This window comes from Callospermophilus lateralis, chromosome 16 (assembly GCF_048772815.1).
Source record: "Callospermophilus lateralis isolate mCalLat2 chromosome 16, mCalLat2.hap1, whole genome shotgun sequence".
Lineage (NCBI taxonomy): Eukaryota > Metazoa > Chordata > Mammalia > Rodentia > Sciuridae > Callospermophilus > Callospermophilus lateralis.
Window position 1 is genome coordinate 11710800 of NC_135320.1, and position 14918 is coordinate 11725717.

At 36.6% G+C, this 14918-nt stretch overlaps 1 protein-coding gene across 4 annotated transcripts in view; it reads left to right on the forward strand.

Annotated features, from left to right (window-relative positions):
• The window catches only part of Spidr (scaffold protein involved in DNA repair), a 384856-nt gene that overhangs the window by 205159 nt on the left and 164779 nt on the right, over positions 1–14918 (forward strand). The gene's annotated exons all lie outside the window — the stretch shown is intronic.

Consider the following 14918-nt stretch of genomic DNA (forward strand, 5'->3'; position numbering starts at 1 on the left):
TCATACAACAAACATGAACATTGGCAGTTGTTTTATGTTGATTAATTAGGGTCAGTAATTTAGTTGTTGATAGATCTTTTTTTTACTCATTTATATGAGGTGCTAAGAATCTAACCCAGTGCCTTACATGTGCTAGGCAAGCACTCTACCAATGAACCACAACTCCAGCCCTCAGTAATTTCTTTATCAACGCACTATGGGTTTAAATACACTCTTCTATGATCTAATACATTGTAATCAAATCAGTTTCTAAAGGCAACCCAGAATATTATTGAAAAAACTGTTTACTTTAAAAAGCAATAATATAATTAAGTTATGGGTTGCAGATAATACTCTCAGTGTTTATAAACCTTCCCAGGTCGTCTCTAGGAAGATTTCCCATGTGCTGTTGAATGTAATAAGACCAAATTCCTTGAATATCACTGTGTATATATCCTAGATATTTGGTGCTATTTTTTGGACTTATTATTTGCTATCTGGGATAGAGTATCATGTCTACTAGGTCCAGACTTGTAGTTTACCATACCAACTTAGAGTTGCCACATTTGTCTTTATGTTCAACTAGTCCATGGTGAACTACTCCATTTTATTTTCCAGTGAAAAAACTGGAAGTATTGGCCAGATAGCCCAGCTGAGGATATAAGTATTTACTCTCTCTGAACTTTTAACTTTTGTTCATGCACTACTCAACCTACATGTGCACCTATCCTATAGCTAATACATGATATCAATGTATATAATTATTTTTGTTTTTAGTGTTACCCTTTTAACTCATATAGTGTCTCCTGGCTCATTATTTTCTCAATCTTAATCTATAAAATAGAATATTATACTTTCTGTATGTATATGTTCAAACTATTTCTGTTTTTATTATCTCCTTTGATTCTTATAGTAGTGCTGCATATCCACAGCGTTACATACTACAGAATTCAGTCTGGGTTGTATAAGCAGGAAGAGTATATTTGAATGCTGCTCACCGGAAGTGAAGCAGGGAAAGTAGTGAAGCTAAGAAATAGTTTCAGCAAATAGTGCCATTGCAAGTGCATGCCACCAACACATTTGGCGTAAGCCTTTTATATTTCCAAACAACACAGCAACATCATGTTTACACTTGTCATGATACAGGTCTCCCTTATAGACATAACTAGGGGTTTTATTACTCCCTACAGGACAACCCTATATCTCTTCAGTTCCTTCAGTTAGTTCTACTAGTGCAGGCTCTCAAAATGTTGGCCTTTCCTTTAGTTTAGGCTCTATTCTTTCTTGGAATTCTGTAATTCTGTACCCTTGTGGAGTGAAATTGCAAGACTAAAATCACGAACACACCCTATATAAAATATAGCAAAGGGAGAAAACATTGAGTTAATATGCATAATCTAGATATCCTGAAAAGAGGGAAAAACATGCGTAACTATTAAAACTCTTGTTTCTACAAGTGTTTTCTACCTGTTTAATGGTGTATTTGCCCTAAGGGAGCCAAAGTATGTCACCTGGTACATTGAACTTCATTTATAGTATTGCTGGCAGACAGGGAAGATAAATCCAAACCTAAGTGTATGTTCAAGGGAGAATACATTGTTGTGCTGCTCTGATAAAAGGAGATCAATGTAATTAGCATCCTACTCTGCAGCTGGATGGTCCCTCATGATTGAATGCTGCTCCAGTCAATTTGGATATTGTGTAGTGTTAATAAATAGGTTAGCCATGATAAAAAGCTGTTCGAGATGTTGCCTTTACCACTGTGGTCACTTTGCTTATAAGCCCATCAGTTAGCCCCAGACTACTGTCAAAAGTGTCAGACCAGGGCTGGAGTTGTAGCTAAGTGGTATAGTGCCTGTCTGGCATGTGTGAGGCACTGGGTTCAATTCTCACACCATATAAAAATAAATTAATTAAATAAAGGTCCATCAACAACTAAAAAAAATTTTTTTAAAGGTGTCAGACCAATATTTTTGGGGGGAGAGAGGGTACTGGGGATTGAACTTGGGGACACTCAATCACTGAGCCACACCCCCAGCCCTATTTTATATTTTATTTAGAGACAGAGTCTCACTGAGTTACTTAGTGCCCCACTGTTACTGAGGCTGGCTTTGAACTCATGATCCTCCTGCCTTAGACTCCCAAGCCGCTGGGATTCAGTCCAATATTTATTCAGTGATTTTTCATATCTACCTGGTTTTTTGAGTCTCCTGTCCAGTAAGCATTCAGGTAGAATACATATATTATCCCTCATTCTTTGTTCAAGATATCTACCCACATATGTCTTCCCAACCATCTTGTTGCCAGTCCTTGTCTTTCTAAATTTTGGCTCATTGTAAATCACTATATCTCCCAATGTAAGCTATCTTTGCTCTGGGGTCAGCTGATCCATGAGATGTACCCTCAAAGAATGTTCCCTACCATCTAAGTAGTTGTAGTTGTCCCAGCATCACATCAATACTGGATCAGTGTGATCCATAATTTATACCATCTTCCCTGGGCAAACTGGACCTAAGATGTGCCACATGAAGCTCATCTGTTAGGGCTTTGTCTGGGGGAGTTGTAAAGCTGTAACCGTCTATCTCCAGCCACTGCCCTATTATATCAGTCCATCTGTACCCCTTTACTCCTCAGACAACTGGTCATACAGACTTTCTCATGTGATTCTAAATGTGGGTTGAGTGAAGGACAGCAGATGTAGTAAGTATATTAAGAATTTAAGCTTCTTACTCACACTCAAATATGCTATTTACACAACTTTCACTTGAGGACACTGTTCCTGGGCATATTCATCTTTGTAGTCAGGTGAATCAGATAATACCCAGTTCATGAGTCCCCTGGTTAGATAGTATACTTTGCTCAAAGTTTCAGAGTTATACATATGGCCAGGTGTTTGTCCCCACTGGGACCCAGCATCAAGCCAGATTTATTTATTAAAAGGAAAACTTGCTGAATAGGTATGACTTGGCCCCCAAACCTTGGGACTTTCCACTTTTCTAATTTGTCTCCATATATCCTATTCAGCTATGAATATTCCCATTGGTCACAAGACTGAGGAGAGAGTTGCTTGCAGTCTGTCCTGGTCCATAGGGAAAGCTTTTTCTCAGCTCTACTTAATGTTGGTAGTTTTATGTGTCATTAATATATTAGGGCAGTGCATTAAAGGTGGCATGTGTTGCCTCCAAAATCCAGTAGGCATTTTTTTTTTTTTTTTGGTTTTTCTTTTTTTGGTAGAATTGATGCAAAGTACATTTTTTCACTTTGGAAGAAGCATTGCACCAATAGAAATTTTACTCAGAGAACAGGCTTCTTAATTTTTACAGTATTTATGTTCTACCCTCTGGCACATACTTATTTTACCAGGATATTTTTAGGTACCTATTAGTTTCTGCTAACAAATCAATTAGCATGATGTCATCTTGTCTTCTGAGGCAATAAATTGATTAATGTTCCTGTGGACTGGGTGAAGGCACAAGTCTGGAATTAGCTAAAAGTATCCTGCTCCCCTGCTAGGTGAAAGCAAGTAGCTTTCTGCTCTGTCTGCTTATTAGAATAGGAAAAAACACATTGTTTGTCAAATCAATAGCTGCACACCAGATAAAGAGATGTGTTGATTTGCTCTGGTGGAAACCACATCTGGATCAGCAGTTGCTATTGGAGATGCATACTGATTAAGTTTGTGGTAAACCACTGTCATTCTCAAAGACCTTAACATTTTTTGCATAGACCTAACACACAAAAACTCTAGATAGGGCAGAGGGGTGGGAGGGAAAGGGAGGGGGCAAGGAGTTAGCAAGGACGGTGGAATGTGATGGACATCATTATCCAAAATACATGTATGAAGACAAGAATTGGTGTCAACATACTTAATATATAACCAGAGATTTAAAAAAAAAAAAAAACAACTGTGCTGTATATGTATAAGAAGAATTGCAATGCAATCTGCTGTCATTTATTTTTTTTAATCAATTAAAAATTTTTTTAAAAAAGAAATGTTATAGGTGTCCCTATCTCATACCTTTCAAATCTCCATGATGGCATTAATCTTTGTGCTTACTGCAAAAGAAGCAGCATTGTCATTTGGCAGAGAAGTTCAAAGCTTCTCTTTTCAGTTCATCTATTCATAATAATCCATATCACAGTAGTCCCCCATTACTCAAAGTTTTCCTTTCCACAGTTATAGATACCTTAAGTCAACTGCAGTCCAAAAATATTATGTGGAAAATTCCAGAAATAAACACTTTGTAAGTTGGGGAGTGGGGGGAAATTTTGTTTTATTTTGGGTTGTTTTTGTTTGTTTGATACCAGGTAGTTAACCCAGGGGGCACTTAACCACTGAGGCACATTCCCCAATCCTTTTTTATTTCTTATTTTGAGACAGGGTCTCCTGAGTTGATCATGGTGTTGTTGAGTTGTTGAGTTCTGCTTTGAACTTGTGATCCTTCTGCATCAGCCTCCCGAGCCTCTGGGATTATAGGTGTGCATCACTGTGCCCAGCAAGGCTTCATAAGTTTTAAATTGTATATCATTCTGAATACCGTGATGAAATCTAGTGTAATTCTACCAGAAGCCAGGAATCATTACCTTTATTCAGCATATCCACAATTATACACTACCTGCCCATTAGTCACTTAGCCTTTTCAGTTATCAGTTCAACTGTGGTAGTGTAGTGTTTTTATTCACATAACCCTTATTCTACTTAGTAATGGCCTCAAAGTGCCAGAGTTGTAGTGCTGTCAGTTTGGATGTGAAAAGAGAAGCTATGATGAAAATTCTTGACTTATTAAAAGAAAACCAAAAATTGAGGTTGCTGAGATCTATAATACAATAAGATACTGAGAGAAAGAGAGAGAAATCACATTCACATAATTTTCATTTCAGCATAAACTTTTATTAGTCATTATTATTAATCTCTTACTGTGCCTAATTTATAAATTAAACTTTCTCATGGTTATTTAAATATAGGAAAAGCCAGATAGGGTTCAATACTAGATGTTTTGAAATATATCCCCACAGTTAAGGGAGGACTACTGTACATGAGTCCAGGCACAAATGTGGAAATTCTGTCTATTTGTGAGTATGTATTCCATTTGTAAACTCAGGTTCTAGACAGGTAATCATGTGTTTGACACTCATAAAGCCTTCCACCTAACCGATAGGACGCCCAGGTATCCCTTGAGGATTAGCATCAGTTCAGGTACAACATCCAATAAATCCTAAGAGCTTTGGTTATTTCCATTTCTCCTCAAAAGAAGCTGTATATCCATTGGGAAAGGGCAGAATGACAATTTTAAGTTACATGACGAGATTATTGAATACTCTTTCTTTAAAGGACTCAACCTCTCTCCTTTAGTTAGAGTTTGTAGACCTCCCACTGACTCAGCTAGGCCAAGAAGAGGGACTGTTGGTACAGTCATGCTGGATCACATCAGGCATCTGTCACTTGACTGACAGCTCAGAGTTTCCCACGCTTCTCAGCTATTCTGGTTCTAGGAACCCCCTCATTAACTGTCTATCACCAAGTATCCCTATAACTTAAACCATTACTTTGGTCCTCTTGCTTATTATGTTCATCATGCATTATTTGCCTCCAGATACTTACTCTGTAGCCTCCACTGTTCCTGACCCTCATGAAAGTCAGGAAGCCCTGAGGCAGCATCTGCAATGCTGACCTTCCTGTCTGTGACCACCCAGGGTACAGCTAGGAGGTGGGTATGCAGGAGACATTATAATATCCCTAAGTCAAAAGACCTAGATGATTTGGCATCTAGGTGTGGCATCTAGGTCTTTTGATATTTGTTCTATGCAGAAAGTAGAAACTCGGGTTACCTTGTTTTAGGGCCTAGGAGAATGCCATTTACAGGTGCATATTTTGACAGCTGTGATGAATTTCCAGTTATATACTCCGGATATCTTTACCTAGTAACATGTTACAACACTCACCAAACAGAGAAGTCAAATAACATCTGAGTACTTTAATATCTTATAACCTTGTGATATAGTTAGAACAAGATTCTTAATAGTTTCATTATTAATCTAAGAAGTATAAATCACAATCTTGACAAAATGTTACATGCCAACCATATGTGCAGTTTTCTATGTTCAGTCTCATTATTAAAAATGAACCAACTGCTTTCTTAGTGTTTCTAAAGCATCTGTGAATGGGATTTTTGTCTTCCTCCCAAGAAGGGTTTGGAGACAGAGCTTCTAGGTGGTTTACTAGAGGAAGGCCTGGTGATTGAAGCCCAAACTCTTCTGTTGTTCATCTCAATCAGTCTACACTCTGATGCCTAAGATAAATGGACATCTGAAGATTGCTACTTACTTATTTTTCCCTTTTTTCCCCCCACAAAAACAAACAACAAAAAATAGTTGTGAAGATTAACAGTAATGTCCCTTAGAAAGCCAGCTCTTTTTGTTCCTATTCTGTCTCCCTCTCTGGCTTTCTTTCTTGTCTTCCCTCCATCCCTCTACCCACCACCTTCCCACTGCATTCACAAGATACTGTCCATTTTTAAATTACAATATGAAGGAGTTCTTAGTATGATTTAGTGCAGGCCCCAGCTGCTATCTCTTCTAGGGGTTTTGCTGGAGGCCAGAGCTTCCCGACAGCCCTGACTGTGGAGAGGTGGAATGTGGCCCTGACGTCAGGGCCGCTCCTGGGAATGTTTTGCATTCCTCTTCCTGGCAGTGGTCAGGTGGCTTCCAGCAAGAATGAAGGACAACAGCTTCCAAAGAAGAAAAAAAAAGAGAGAGGAGGAAAAGAACAGTTTATAATCAAAGTATTGTGGGGGAGGTACTTTTATTCTCAGCCAAAATTGAAATTAGAACCAGATGTGTTACATTTTGATGCTGCACAAACGCTAAATACATTTATTAATGACTGTAATAGCTGAGCTGTTTGGCTTTTCACTGAACTTAAATCTTGAAACTCTCTTTAAGAATTAGGGAAATTTTAACTGTGAAAGCAGCTTTCTAAATATAAAAGCAGGAACCCTGATGAGTGACCCTATAGTTAATTTAGAGACTGTTTTAAGGTTTGTTAAACTTCTGAAAAGTCAACTTCTGGAGCAAAAAATCTCTGTAATCCATTAGGGTATTTTTTGCCAGTTACTGTGGTACATGCCCATGACAGCTACTCAGATGCTGAGGCAGGAGATAGCAAGTTGGATGCCAGCCTTGGCAACTTAGCAAGACCCTATCTCAAAAATAAATAAATAATTTTAAAATAAAATTAAAAAGGGCTATGGATGTAGCTCAGTATTAGAGGTCTTGCATTTAATCCCTAGTACCTGGGGGGGGGGGAATAGTATTTTGTGCTATTCAAATAAATTCAAGCCATTCTTTGTAAAGAGGCAAGTTCTATTTTAGCATTTGTTACTGTTTTTTCCTCAAATATTTACATTTCCAGTGTTATTACTTCCCATTATATTACTGTTCAAACCAGATATTCAAAACAAAACTTACCAAATTCTTAATATAACAAACATATCTGAGGGTGCTAGAGCTATATAATGTGTACAACAGATAAATGGAAAGATAAACTTTTTCTCCTACCCACTGATGTACCTTTGTTCAAATTCATTATACTGATTTAGCTAATCCTGATTGTATATCTACTTTTTAAAATAAAATAACCTTTAAAATCAGTGCCTTTCATTAGCTTCTCATTTGTTTTGCTATAACAGCAGTTATACTAACAAGAGTTCTCCAGTTTAGGTGAAATCTATTTGAATACTTCCTGTTATACATTAAAATGGAAAGCTGGCTTCCTGTTTTAGATCATGTTGCTGGTAAGGAATTTCCAGAAATGTGGAGAAGTGCTGACTCATAGTATACAGTGGACTAATCCAGCAAAAGTAGGGATTAAGGGGGTTTTTTGAGCTCTTGGCTGAAGCAAGCAAAATATGTGAATATAATGTTCTTTTTTCTTTTTAGAGGAAGGAGTGACTGTTGCTTGGGGTTGGGATCCTTGCTAATACCTTTAAGATGACTAAAAGTTCTTAGGTTAGGTGTGTGTCTATTTGTATTTTTCTATAGTCTATTATTAGAATTTGGAAAACAGGTTGTTTTTTTCTGTAGTCACCAACTGTTGTCTTTTGCCACTTGCCCCACAGGTGAACCACATGGCTCTTTAGGCTACAGTATTGACTAACAGTGGGATCTAGAATATGTCAGTCACATTAATCCTTACATGTAGGGGTTAGTCCAGAAAAAACTCCTGGTATTGCAACTTTTATGTTTATTATTAGAAGTCTCTGGGCTGGGGTTGTGGCTCAGCAGTAGAGCGCTTGCCTAGCATGTGCGAGGCCCTGGGTTCGATCAGCAACACCACATAAAAATAAATAAAGATATTGTGTCCAACTAAAAAATAAATATTAAAAAAAAAGAATTAAAAAAAAGAAGTCTCTGAATTGAATAACAGTTTACTAAAAACTTTATATATTAGCTGGCCAGAATTGAGGGGGGTGGAACAGAGATTTGTTACCTGGCTCTGTCCTGTATGTTTTATATTTATTTGTTCAATTGTCTGAACCTAACTACTGATTAAGATTTCTTTGTCATTCAACATATTCATCAGCTCCACAAACACTACTAAATAATTTTTTGTACCAGTGCTGAGGATGCAAAGAAAGGGATAGTGTACTCCTTGTTCACTGTTGGCAGGGAGGGATGTGAGTACAAAAATACACATAGGGCTGCTTGACTCAAAATTTAAGGAGGGTGTGCTCATATCTATGCTGAAGTCTGGGGGACTGGTTTCTTTTGATGTGATTCTAAGCTGCCAACTGAAAGTAGTTTGAGAGACACAAAATAAAAACACAATCTAGTGAGTGAGATAAGGAAAACATATATGTGACAGATATAAACTTCTTAAAAGGAAAAATTGGAAATATAAACAGCATACTGTAAATTATATTCATATCATGCTTTGAGACACCCAAAACAGCATGCCAGTTTCACTGGCAGTGATGACTACTTTCAAAGAAGTTATCACATCCTTCTGTTTCTGAGGTCTATCTTTCTCATAGACTGCTGAAAAACTTTAATGGTTATGTGTTAACCACAAAGAATCACAGAATCATAGAACACTCTTTTAAAAATTGTTTCTTAAAATATTGGTAAAAAGAAGAGCACATGTTATTTGAACAGAGGCCCCATGGGGAGAGGGGTAGCACACAGTGTTATAGAAGCTTAACCTGCATATTTGACACCCAATAGCTGTAAACTTCATTTCTCACTTGCCCCTTGACAATAAGCCTGTCACTTAACATTTATATCTACCAGTTTCCTCTGCTAAAAGGTGAAAAATTAGATTAGCATTTGATTTATTTCCAACTCTGGCTATTGTGAATAATGTTACTGTGTACAAAGGTGTACAAGTAGCTACTTAGTCCTGGCTTTCAGTTATATGTATGTATGTATATAGGGGAGTGGAATTGCTAGATTAAATGGTAATTCTGTTGAACTTCTTAAAGAACAACCATATTGTTTTTCATAGAAGCTGTGTCTTTACCTCCTCACCACATACACATACACAAAAACATCTGTATTGCTGGGTATCAAACCCATGGACTTGTATATGGTAGGCAAGTGCTCTCCTACTGAACTACACCGCCAGCAGCATAGTTACAGCTTACATTTCCACCAGCGATGTAAGAGAGTTTAAGTTTCTCTAAATTCTCACAAACACTTGTTATTTTTCATGTTTTTAATAATTGTTATTGTAATACATCAACATGAAGTGGTATTTCATTTAATAAATCCTGATGTTGCACACATGATACACTTTTTTTTTTTCAAGAGAAGATTGCACACCCAGGGGCGTTTTGAGACAGGGTCTTGCTAAGTTGTCTAGGACCTCACATAAGTTATTAAGACTGGCCTCAAACCTGTGATCCTCCTACCTCAGCCTCCCAAATCCCTGAGATTACAAGCATGCACCACCATATCCAATCATGACACACTTTTAAATTCTGAAATACCCCAGTAAAAAATTTCCTCACTGTTACCTACAAAATGAAAATCAGCAACAAAATGCAGAGTTCCTCATCAGTATTTCTCTACTTTGATACTAGCCCTCCCTTTCCCACACATACCCATTGCTTACTGGAATGTGTATATCCATGACCACAGGCCCCTGTAGGGGCTGCTCTCAGGGCGTAGAGGGCAGTGTGCTTTTCTTAAATGTTTCCTTTATCATAAAATATATTCTTGTGCATCATACAATCTTGTTTCTTCCCTGTATGTTCTGTTACTTACGTTGATAACTATTCTTTTTCATTCTTCTCTTTTTAGCTAAATTTTCTATAGTGTGAGCTTTTACTTTGTTCTTTTAAGGAATTAAAAATATTTTTAAATAATTTTAGACTATTCAATGATAATTCAGAGATAGACTCTACATGAAAAAGTTATCAGTAGCGCTTCATGGGTACTTGGGTCTGACAGGTAGCCAGCAGCTTTGTTAGTTCCAGTTTTATCCAAGCTGGACATGCAGGCCTACTACAAGTTCAGATGAAGTTCTTATAGCATTCTCCTTGCTAGATTCAGGAACTTATAATAGCAATTCAACTATAGAACCTAGTGTTCCATCTGGTTGACTGGACATTCTCTTGTTAGTAATCATTTTTTTCTTAGACATCTCCAAATTATCTTTGGTAGCAGAGTACAAATGTTTAGCATTTCCTTTTTTGAACAAATATTTTTCATGTTTTATGATATTTTTCTCTCTATTCAGACGAGATGTTCTGATGGTTTCATTGTGTATTCAGATACTGTGCCTGATGTGGTAGGAAGCATACAGTCAATGACAGTCACTCACTGAAACTGAGATGATAGTGCCTTTTATTATCACATCTCATGTTATTTTTTAAGTCTGTGTTAGCAAAATGAAGAGATGTGAATAATTCATAAAACCTTTGACATCTAAGCCTTAAGATTCCATCAGAGAACTATAGGTTGGAATTATTTTAGTAATTGGAAATGCATGATCAAGAATACGAAAGGGGGTCAGTGGTAGAGCGCTTGCCTAGCATGCATGAGGCTAGGTTCGATCCCCAGCACCACATAAAAATAAACAAATAAAGGTATTGTGTCCATCTACAACTAAAAAAAAAATTTTATTTTTTTTTTAAAAGAAGAAGAATATGACAGAATTGGCTGTTCTCTGACCTGGCTATACATTCTTATAAGCTATATAGCAAAGTTTGGGCAGGGGGATACTTTTATCATTCTGAAAGGAATCTGACAAAATATGCAAGATTACAAATATGCATTTGCATTCACAATTGTAAGAAATAAGCCTCACCCTAATTTAGTACCCTGGCATCTTATGTGTATGAATAACTTACAAGTAAGTCAGCTTGATTGGGTGCATGATCTTTAAAAAAAATTACAAACAAGGCACATCAAAAATAACTGAATTAGTCCATAAGCACAGAATCTAACAGATTTTAAAATACTACCTCTTGCCATTATATCAGATTTCTGCACCAATAAATATAACACAAATTTATCCTGTGTCATATGGGAAAAAGGAGGGTTAGCTACTAAGGATTTTATAATCTGAACTTACTATAAATAAAATACTCTTGTTGCAAGAACTTTGAATAGGGTTCATGGTTAGTTATTTTTGTTTCTCAATTTTTCTGAAAAGTTCTAAAAAGGAATTTTAGCAATATGCCTCTTTTAATGTGGGGAGAGATATTTTAATAAGTATTATTCACATTCATATATTGATCAACTAGCTTGTAATGATCCTCTGGCTCATTAATAATTTGGCATTTGTAAGCCCCACAGATGGCAGGAACCTGTTCTGTTCATCATTTTGCTTCTTACTGAAATTGGTATACATTCTGAATGTTTCCTTGATATAAGTTAAACAAAACTTGAATTGTTGCATTTTATGCTTGTATCAGGAAAGCTCCAAGAAATCTGACTGAAGACTATTTTATTTGTTCTTTTTAACATTTAGCTTAAAAATCTTGAATTTTCTCTCTCAGTCCCTTAGCCAATTCCCACCCCTCCCAATCTGACCTTTGGCAGCCCAATACAATGTGTTAGAGTTGGCATGAAAATTCCTATCTTACTTCTTTAAAAAAGAAGCTATACCTATTTAATGCTTTGTGGGGGCTATTTCTTTTTTAATTATTTAATTTTTATTTTTTTTAACTGATACATAAAAAACACTACATTTTTATGGGGTACCATGTAATGTTCCATACGTGTATACACTGCAGATGTTTAAATCAAGTTAAACATACTTATCTCCTCAACCATTCATCATTTCTTCATGGTGAAGACTTTCAAAACCCTTTCTTCTAACTTTCTGAAATACACAGAACCTTATTTTTTATCTATAGTCACCATACTGTATAGTAATACATCAGAACTTCTTGTTCCTATGTATAACTTAGCATCCATGGATCATCCTTTTCCCATTCCTCCCTGCCCCCACTCTCCTCAGTCCCTGGTAACCACCATTCTACTCTCAACATCTATGAGATTAACTTTTTTAGATGCCATGAATGAGATCATGCAGTACTTATCTTTATGTGCCTGGCTTACTTCACTTAACCTAATACTCTCTAATTCTATCTATATTGCTACAAATGATTGGATTTCATTCTTTTTATGGCTGAATAGTATTCTGTCATGTGTATATACCACATTTTCTTTAATCCATTCATTTTCCTTCCTTCCTTCCACCCTTCCTTCCTTCCCTCTCTCCCTCCCTCCCTCCTTCCACCCTTCCTTCCTTCCAGTTGAATCCAAGGGCACTTAACCACTGAGCCACATCTCCAGCCCTGTGTATTTTTCATTTTGAGACAGGATCTCTCTAAGTTACTGAGGCTGGCTTTGAACTTGTGATCGTCCTGCTTCAGCCTCCCAAGACTTTGGGACTGCAGACATGCACCACCGTTCCTGGTTTCTAATCATTATGTGATGGACACTTAGGTACTTTGCATTTCTTGGCAACTGTGAATCAAATACTGCAATGAACAGGAGAGTACAGAAATCTCTTTGACAAACTGTTTTCACTTTATTTGGGCTTAAATCCAGTGGCAGCATTGCTAGATCACATAGGAGTTCTATTTTAAATTGTTTGAATAACCTCTATAACTATGTTCTCTAATGGCTGGTTTAGGGCTATTTCTTATCATTCTTAACATACATGTAAAGGAGGAATTATTGTAAATTTGCAGATGGTTTCCTAAATTTCCCACCAGTTCACACTGAGTTATACAACACTGAGTTTTATGATCACAGAGTTATATAACACTGGACATGACTTCAGAAGAAAGGCCATTTTTGTCTTAGACTTGCTCTAGTGCTTAGCATACTGTAAACTAGGAATGCCAAGTTTTCTTGAGTTGTTGATGACCCTGTGAAAATTTGAACAAACTGGATGGGGCTCAAAGAATTTTCCCAAGTCAGTTACAACTAATTCTGCTTTTAATATTAATGGCATGTAGGTGAGCAAAACTAAATAAATAATTAGTTACTTTTCCTCAGGGGAAAAAAAAAATAAAAAGAATTTTCCTAGGACATGGCTGTCAAAATTGCCAAAATGTCTTACTACACTATACATCTTCTATATAAGTATATACATGGCCTTGCTCAGAAGTAAAATAAGGAAGATACATGTGTAGCATTTTAAGAATGAATATTGGATCCGAGTCACATGACAATGGGGAGGTTCCTAAGTGTGAAATGTCAGAGCTGAAGCAGACTGGATAGAATCCACTTATGTCTTGGAAGCATGATCTCTTTCTAAGGGACTTTCTCCAAGGAAAATTTGAGGATAATGTTAGTTTTATCATAGAGATTTAATTGGAGGGGCTTTGACTAATAAACTGGCAATAACCATGTTTCACATTCATTCTTTTCTTAAGCACAAATAATTAAAACCAGAAATCTCTGTCTTGGATATTATGGACCATGTGTGTCTCTAAATGAAGAAAACACAGAACCTATGAGAAGGATACCAAAAACAATACCCAGATGTTGTGGTGGTTGTCGGTTCTAATGGAGGAGATCCATTTTGCCTTGAGAAGCATTCCAGTTAGTTTTTGTAGATGGAAATCTAATCAGCAAGATAGGAAAGCATTTTATGTTAATGAAGGATGTTTCTAGTTTGTAGGAAGGCATGGGCAAAAGAAAAAGAATTGTAGGTGCAAAGGATCATCCTGTTCCCACTAGCTTTTCCATGGAGCATGTGCTTTGATTCTCTGGTTTCTGCAGCATCTGTAATATGTGACTGTATTTGCCCACATGTGTTTTTCCTTACATATTTCCTATCCCCAAATTTGGGAAGAAAATAACTTAAGTTTTCTTTATTTTCTCCATTTAGTTGTCAGCAGCAGGAAGGACTGCTGAAGGCTTGGTCAAAGTCAGTCTAGAAATGCAAAGGGCCTATGAACTAAAGGGAAAGAGGAAGTTTTCATGTCCTAGCTATCCAAGTAACTCTAGACTAATGATTCCCTGACTTTCCTGCAGCAGAGGTTGGTTGCAGTACAAATATATTCATATTAAAAAAAAATCACAAAATATTTCTGTTTTGTATGCTCAATATTCTGTAGCTTTGCTCATTTAGCTGAATTTTTTAAATGTGGTTTTAAAACCTATCTTCTTATTTTTAATCATTGTTTAATCCTAAAAAGTGTTTTATTTAATTGAGTGCTCCTAGTTTTGGACAGATTTTTTCCCCCCTTCAGGTGATATCTAAAATATCTGATGATGTTTCTGCTGCATTGTTTTGCAAGCAACATTTTTAAATAAAGATTTAAATTTTTAAGCAAGATTTTTTTGTGTGTGGAATTTGAATTTTAATACTGCTCTTGTGTGTTTTTACCTAAAACCCATGGAGTTTTGACTCTATCCAAATTGAGAAGACTGAGACATAGCACAGAGCTAGTCTCTAGTGGGAATTGACTCAC